Genomic DNA, 8,686 nt, shown 5'->3' with positions numbered 1-8,686 from the left:
CAGTCATATGACTGAGAGATAGATTAAGTAGTCTAAGATTTGATACACTTATTGTTAGCATCCAAAGGGAGAAGATTCAATAAATAAATAGCAAAGCATTAAAAAAAAAAAAAAAAAACTTCTTTATTGAAAGTTTGAGGGTATTTGTATGGTTTCCTATATACTGGGTCTACATGCTTTGTTTGTATTCAATGTTTAATAGCACTTGTAAATGTCAAATTTTCACCTTCTTCGTACTGAATGTCATTATATTCAAATAAAACCTTCTTTAAATTTTCTTTTTCTTCCTCATTCAAGTGTTCTAACATATATTCATTACATTCTTTTAATTCATTATTAATGGAAAAATTAAATGATTGATCCTTTGATACGGGCGGATTAAGGCATTCTAATGCATTATTAATGGCAAAATTAAATGATTGATCCTTTGATAAGGGCGGATTAATGCCTCTTCAATCTTTTTCTCAAATGATGGTGGACTAAGGCATTTTATTGCGGTCTTATCCTTTCCTATATCATTTTCACCATACTTATGTAAAGTAATGTGTCTCCTAACATTACTGTTTCCTCTTCGTAATTTATTTTTGCTTTACTTTCCTTAAAATAATCTCTGCCTATTAAAATATCATAATTGTCAGAAAATGTATGTAAATAACATTTTTATTTAATTGGGCAGATTTTACAAGGATCTAATGTTATACTTTTATTTAATTTCATTGATCCATTTGTTGAATACACTTAACTTTTCTTCCTGTTCTTTATTTTCTCCAAAATTTTTCGTCATTAATTTGATAGATGACCCTGTATCTATCATGGCTCTAAGGAGTTTTCTTTAATCGTTACTCTGACATATGGGCAACACTTTCTATATCCGAGGCAGTTTGCTGAAAATTTACGTCCATCCTATTCTGTGCACTATCATTCTCCCTTTGTCTTTTAACAGGTGCGTTTGGGGAATTATTTGAAGTAGATGCCTTGACATTTAAAGGGTTTTGGGTCCTACCTGGGTCTAGGATTCTCCTAAACTCATGATAATTACCTTGGTTTCTAGAGGGAATTTGATTTATATTTGGTGAACCTTGAGGATTTGTTGAATTATTTGAATTGTTATTATCTCTTGAGTTGTTATTGTTGTTATATCTTCGTTAACCGTGCGACTGAGAATTATATTTTTGATAATAATAATTTTGATGTGTACTTCCCGAATTCCTTCGATTATCTTGACGTTTGGGTTTATAATTATCAAATGACCTAAACCATTTCTGCTTCTTTTAAATTGGCAAGTGTTGTAAAATCTTTTTTGGATAAAAAGTTATACAATCTATCAAGAAGTTTTCTTTCGATACAATCCGTAATTGTCATGTTTAAAGAACTTGTATAAATTGACCCGTCTATTGGGTCTGATTCTAATTCTAACTTATTATGTACTTTCGAAGATCTAAATTTTAGTTCATTAACGAACTTACAATGCTTCCTTGGTATGGGGTGTCCAGAAAATGTTGTATGATGTCTTCGTATGGCCTGTAGTCTTTAAAGGCTTTGATTAAGGCCGCTTTTGTGGTTACTTATGCATTAGACTTCTCTTCTTCGATGACTGTTTGGGCTGAGTCGACGATGGTCCTCTCGATGGCTCCATAGATGATGTAAGTTTGTGGAGCGTCTTGGGTAGGGTATAATTGTAGTAGGTACTCTACCCTGGCAATGTACCGACTTAATTCCGATGGGTTTCCATCGAAATACGGTAACTCCATGATTTGCCCGATTATCTGATTCAATTGAATCTCAGACAACTGTGGTAATGCTTAAGGATTTGCCATTTTTTTATTGTTCTTTGCTTTTTATTCATTTTCAATATTTGCATTTTAAATTTTTAGCGCATATTGACCGATTTGGATTTTTAATGTAGTTTCTGCTTGTGAAGATTACATTGGTTTTTTAATTTAAGTTCTGCGTGCAAAAATTACACATAGATTCTTTAGAGGATCTCGATAATTGTCTTTTTGTTGCTCCCGGATTTTTCGCTGATCAGGATAAACTAGTCGTTTAGTATTATCCTTCTTATTTGATCAATACCGATGAAATCCTACCGACCGCCATTTAAATGTTAGCACCATAAGTTTATATAAAAAAACACTTTATTTAATTTATTCTTAAACTGGTTACAATATTTTTAGATTGGAAGAACACCGACTTGCTATTGACAAATCTAAACTGAACTCCCTCTCTAATTCCTACTTCATTTATGATCATACCTCGGTTTTGAGCTACTCTCTGAATTTTGACTTTGGACTCCAGACTTGGGTGCCGAGATCTGAGCATCCTGAATTGTGGGAACGTACTGACAGTCAGAACAGCGGCTCGTTCTAATTGTTTAGTCTTTAAGCTGTGGTTTTTTGTTTCCTGGTAATTTTCCTCTGGCTTGCTTATAGTTTGGTAATTTTCCATTGGCTTGTTTACAATTAAATTTGGATTCTTATTTCTTAGAAGTTGTCTCGAGGGTGACTGCATAATGTGAGTATGTATGTGTGGGTGTGTGGACATGTACATAGGAGTACGTGGTGCTATGGATATGTCACTATATGTATTTGTCTAAACATAAGAGTGCAATTTTAATTTGAGAATAACAAAATAAGTTTGTAATTTGAAATTAGTTTTACCCTTTGAAGGAAATGCGTTAAAGCTTTTTAAGATTTGCAAAAGAAATATTTTATTACAAAAGGAAATCCTTGGTATTATAAAGAATTTATAATTAACCGAAACTCATTTCCCCCGTCAGCTGCAAAAGCATACACATATGTATGTATACACACACGGTGATACCGCGCAACCACGGCCCCCCACTCCTATTGCTTGTACTTGTTTTTAGTCTGTATATACGGTCACACTTAAACTTGGCTATTTCCATATGCCAAAGAGCGATACAGCAAGATGTGGAGGCCATGACGTCACAATGGACAAAGCGGAATAGGAAAAGTTTGGGGGTACTTGGTTGAGGAGGCTTAAGCCTAGTACTCACATCGACGAAAACCGCGAGCTAACCATAGGAGTGAGCGAGAGGCAAATGCGTGGCTAAAGGTTTTCGTCGGGTCTGTTTTTCAGCGCGGTACTCAGATGAGCTAAGGAAATACCAGAAAAAATACCTGATTTCCCGAGTGAATTTTCGATGAACGCCGTTAGCCGCGGCCCAAAGAATAAGAAATTTAATCTTTGGCGGTGTTCGTGCAGAAGCGGTGGGGAATTTAAAAATTTTAATTTCATTTTAATGAAAAAGGACGCCTAATCCAAGCTGTTGCCCATTATTGTGGGACTTGACCGACAGGAAGCAATAGCACGACAGGGCAAATCCGCAGAATAGTTGAAGTGCTGGAAGAGATCCACTATAGAACCCCAGTGGGAAGGAACATGCCGAGTGGGCCTTCGCTCTCTACATGGACATCCTGCCGGGCGTGTCCTCGCAAAGAAAGTAAGATCTGGCCAAAATAATTTGGTTACGTTGTACTAATATAAGTATCTTTTTAGCAGAACCACCAGTAATACGATATCCGACGACCTCTTCATTAGGACTCCGGACACCACCACCACCAGCTACTTGGCCAGCTTAAGCGGAGCTTGAGGACCCGCTGGCTTCTATAGGGAGGAGGAAAATAGGACGCCGCTAAGCAACAGTTGGAGAAGCCATAGCCAGCCACTGCCAGGATGCTGGGCGACTTCCTGCAGCATCAGCGGATCAACTCCGTTCCCAATCCGGCTCCAACTTCCTCAAGGTCCAATATGCCTTTTGGGACTCGGAGCTGGACTGCGGTGGAGCGGGGAAGATGGCGAAGCATCCGTAGAACGAGAAGGAAGCTTTAAACTACTAATTTACATAAATAAAAACATTTGTTGAACATTCCATTTATTTTTTTTTATTCTTTGTGTACCAGCAGACTCCTCCTTTTTAAATTTCTCCAATTGACTTGTTTTCCGTTTAGCCTAGTACTCACATCGACGAAAACCGCGAGCTAACCATAGGAGTGAGCGAGAGGCAAACAGGCGGCTAAAGGTTTTCGTCGGGTCTGTTTTTCAGCGCGGTACTCAGATGAGCTAAGGAAATACCAGAAAAAATACCAAATTTCGAGAGTGAATTTTCGATGAACGCCGTTAGCCGCGGCCCAAAGAATAAGAAATTTAATCTTTGGCGGTGTTCGTGCAGAAGCGGTGGGAATTTACAAATTTTAAATGGAAGAAAAACACCAAAAACGGTTAAAGGAGGTCTAATCCAAGCTGTTGCCCATTATTGTGGGATTTGACCGACATTAAGCAATACCACAACAGGGGCAAATCCGCATAATAGTTGAAGTGCTGGAGGAGATCCAGTAGAGAATCCCAGAATCCTCTCTACATGGACATCCTGCCGGGCGTGTCCTGGCAGAGAAAGTAAGATCTAGCCAAAATAATTTGGTTGCGTTTTACTAATAGAAGTATCTTTTCAGCAGAACCACCAGTAATATGATCTCCGAAGACCTCTCCATTAGGACTCCGTACACCATAACCACCAGCTACTTGGCAGCTTAAGCGGAGCTGGAGGACGCGCTGGCTTCTACAGGGAGGAGGAAAATAGGGCGCTCGCTAAGGAACAGTTGGAGAAGTTATGTCCAGCCACTGCCAGGATGTTGGGCGACTTCCTGCAGCATCAGCGGATCAACCCTGTTCCCAATCCGGCTCCCACTTCCTCAAGGTCAAGAGCTGGACTGCGGTGGCGCGGGAAAGATGGCGAAGCATTTGTGGGACGAAAAGGATGCTTTAAACAAATAATTTACATAAATAAAAACATTCGTTGAACATTCCATCTATTTTTAATTGAATTTCTTTGTGTACCAGCAGACTGCTCCTTTTTAAATTTCTTCAATTGTTTTGTTTTTCGTTTGGCAACAAACCCAGCTGCTTGTCAGTAAGACCATGCTACATGCATTGCGGGTGAACTTTGAAAACTTCGGTCACACTACAAAGAATAAGATTTTTCGACTAGTAAAACTCTTAGCCGATCTGAGTACTAGGCTTTTGGCAACAGCTGCTTGACAGTAAGACCATGCTACATGCATTGCGGGTGAACTTTAAAAACTTCGGTCACACTACAAAGAATAAGATTTTTCGACTAGTGAAACTCTTAGCCGATCTGAGTACAAGGCTTTAGGACCAATCACGCTGCTCGAAACTTTTATGGCGCCTCATTTTGGCAATTCAAAGAAAACTTTATTTTTCAGAGTGACCAACCGCCACGAATTGATAAATAAATTAGTTTATTACTGTGTTTATGCGATGCCGAATTCACGCTTTCATTTCGCGATTTCAGCCGATTCGTGTGTGCATAAACGCCATTTCGTGAATTCGGCAACACACGAAAGTTGACTATGAATTCAACCTCAAAGCGTGAATTGGTGACAATTAAACTCCGGTAACTCTATACATTTATCGGAGTTGCCACATCGATATAAATACATAAATACACCTTACATTTAACAAATTATTTGTTCATTTAGGGCCAATGGAAACTAGTATTCATCTTTTATTTTGACGGTAAAAAGATGTTATACTGGCTTGCACATACTTTATCTTTAATACTAGCAAGATTATTTTATGCGAATCGAGAAAAAATAATCGGTTTAATAATCGCTAACATCTTTTTCCACCGGTCCGGCACCTCTGTCAGCTGAGATTGATAGAATGCATGAATTCGGCGGTGTCGCATAAACAGGAGCAAATTTTATTTCACGCTTTTAAGAAATCACGAAACCCTTAGCATAAACATATACTATGTTTATATTGTCTCAAATGGGTTAAGCCTAGTACTCACATCGACGAAAACCGCGTGCTAACCAAAAATACCAGATTTAGCAAGTGAATTTCGATGAACGCCGTTAGCCACGGCCCAAATAATAAGAAAACCACATCAGCCATCTTTCCCGCGCCATCTGCAGTCCAGCTCCGAGTCCCAATAGGTATATTGGACCTTGAGGAAGTGGGAGCCGGATTGGGAAAGGGGTTGTTCTGCCTGATGCTGCAGGAAGTCGCCCAGCGTCCTGGCAATGGCTGGTAATGGCTTCTCCAGGTGTGCCTTCTTGGGCTGCATTTTTTCCTCCTCCATCTCCGCTTTAGCTGCCAAATAGCTGGTGAAGGTGGAGTCCTGTGGCTCCCCAATGGAGAGCTCGTCGAAGATCGATCTGGGTGTTATGCTAAAAAGATACTTCTATTAGTACAACGTAGCCAAATTCTTTTGGCCAGAACATACTTTCTTTGCGAGGACACGCCCGGCAGGATGTCAGGAGCGAAATTCCACTCGACATTTTCCTTCCCATTGGGATTCTCTGGTGGATCTCCTCTAACACTTTAACAATTCTGCGGACTTTCCTTGCTGTGGTATTGCTTCCTGTCGGTGAGGTCCCACAATAATGGGAAATAGCATGGATTAGGCGTCCTTTCTCATCTGCAGGCTGTTTTGGGGTTTTCCTTCCATTTTTATACCCGTTACTCGTAGAGTAAAAGGGTATACTAGATTCGTCGGAAAGTATGTAACAGGCAGAAGGAAGCGTTTCCGACCGCATAAGGTATATATATTCTTGATCAGGATCACTAGCCGAGTTGATCTAGCCATGTCCGTCTGTCCGTATGAACGCTGAGATCTCGGAAACTATAAGAGCTACAATACTGGGATTAGGCATGCAGATTCCTGAGATTTCTGCGCAGCACAAGTTTGTTTCAGCAGAGTGCCACGCCCACTCTAACGCCCACAAACCGCCCAAGACTGTGGCTCCTACAGTTTAGATGCTAGAATAAAAATTTTAACTGAAATGTATTGTTCTTATCAATACCTATCGATTGATCAAAAAAAAGTTTGCCACGTTTGAACGTGGATATCTCGGAAACTATCAAAAATAGAGAATCGGGATCTCAGATTTAGATTTCGTAGCTTTGTACGCATCGCAATGTTGTCACGCGAATATGCCACGCCCACTATAACGCCCACAAACCGCCCAAGCCTGTGGCGCCCACAATTTTTATGCTAGAAAAAAATTTTTAACTGAAATGTATTGGTCTCGTCAATACCTATCGAACCTATTATTTAAAAAATTTGCCACGCCCACTCTAACGCCCATAACGCTTAAATCTGTATACCGCCGTTAGGTGGCGCATTTAAATCTCGCTTTGCTGTTTGCATATCTCCATTTCCTTTTGGTCCCTTAAGCTGAGTAACGGGTATCTGATAGTCGAGGTACTCGACTATAGCGTTCTCCCTTGTTTTTTCCTTAAAATTTTCCCATTTACCGGATAATGCGACCTCTCTACCGTGGAACAAAAGCTTAAAATCTATTTGAATTGGGAAAAAACAACAAAAGAGCACAAAAACAAATGAAAAGACATAATCTGAATGTAGTCTGACTAAAATTATAAATTACCAATTCCGGCGCCCCCGTATTAGCATATCTTGACTATGCTTTCAAAAATTCAGCTCCATCGACAGTTTTCACATCCTTACGCCGAGTAATATGGGTTTTATTTCATTTTTCAATGACGAGATTCTAGTCTGAGATCTCCCTCATTAATTCCGTTTTGTCAGCCAAGTAAAATTTCGTCGAAATCTAGCAGTTTCCATTTTTTGTTTGGATCTCAACAGGAACCTCCAAGATTCTATCCAGTTTTATACGCTTCGTTCTGGAATTTGTTTATTTGGCATATAGTTTTCCAAGAGGATTTTTTTGCCACTGCGAGGAATAAAATAGATAAAAGTTATTATTTAATATAAAATCTACTTTGCCATATTCTTACTTTTAAAAATGTATTTATTTCTACGTTTTTGACTTACCAATGACTTTGTCAGGAACGGTAAACGCACGCTGTGCGTGGGTCGATGTTTTGCAGCAAATGTACGTATATGTACAAGTATGTTCGTTAGGGCACGCACAACTTTGTTGGCTGTGATATATTTATGTGTGTGTAGCTGCACTTGAACCGACAATTTTTATCCACTTAATAATTAATACAAACTTCACTTTAGTTAGATTTCTGTTTATCCACAACGTGCATATGTATGCGTGTAACGGCATGCGCTAATTTGTTGGATTCTACGAAAACGCAGTTCGGGCGAAACAATTTGATAATTTCAATTTAACTTTTATATGTACATACAGTGTGCCACTTATTTCATGATACAGCAGACGATTTATACTTTAGTTAACGATAACTCCTTTATTAAAAGATAAACAAAAAAAGTAAGGATGCCATGTTGTTTATTTCAACAATATTAATAATATTAACAATTATTTATGTTTAGGTTATTTTCACCTTAACAAAGGTTCGACACGTCCTACTTCTTTGACTGCAATAATGAAATGGCACTTGTCGTGCTGTGTTGAAGGGGAATCAATTGTACATACAGTTACGACCATGAAAATAGTAGTGCAACTTGAAATAACATTGGAAAGGAAGTTTTCGGTACTTTTACCGTTATTCTTGGAACGTGTTTCCACTTTTTGCTCAGAATGGAACGTAAGGATGAGGAAAGAGAGAAAGATCCGTTAGATTTTCCAAAGGAAAGGAAAGAGTAATTTTTGATTATAATTAGAATATGCTAGCTAAATTGGCCGCTCATTAAAATAGTAGTGCTTGATGTGAGAAGTTCTAAAAAAAAAAACTTAAGAAGTTAAGAACG

General features: G+C 38.8%; 1 long non-coding RNA gene across 5 annotated transcripts; it reads right to left on the bottom strand.

Annotated features, from left to right (window-relative positions):
• Positions 1 to 4,023: 4,023 nt before the first annotated feature.
• Positions 4,024 to 8,379, bottom strand: LOC119559395. Of its 5 annotated transcripts, XR_005220762.1 has the most exons (6): positions 8,320 to 8,348; positions 8,164 to 8,221; positions 7,841 to 8,099; positions 7,434 to 7,739; positions 6,269 to 6,406; positions 5,042 to 6,212 (listed from the first exon to the last, which is right to left on the bottom strand). It is a non-coding gene; the product is annotated as an uncharacterized LOC119559395 (long non-coding RNA). The 5 variants fall into 5 exon arrangements; XR_005220760.1 differs by having other exon boundaries at positions 7,841 to 8,221; positions 8,320 to 8,379; XR_005220761.1 differs by lacking the exon at positions 8,164 to 8,221 and having other exon boundaries at positions 8,320 to 8,362.
• Between the last annotated feature and the right edge of the window lie 307 nt (positions 8,380 to 8,686).

This window comes from Drosophila subpulchrella, unplaced genomic scaffold, assembly GCF_014743375.2.
Source record: "Drosophila subpulchrella strain 33 F10 #4 breed RU33 unplaced genomic scaffold, RU_Dsub_v1.1 Primary Assembly Seq24, whole genome shotgun sequence".
Classification (NCBI taxonomy): domain Eukaryota; kingdom Metazoa; phylum Arthropoda; class Insecta; order Diptera; family Drosophilidae; genus Drosophila; species Drosophila subpulchrella.
This window is presented reverse-complemented; position numbering and strand designations above follow the sequence as displayed.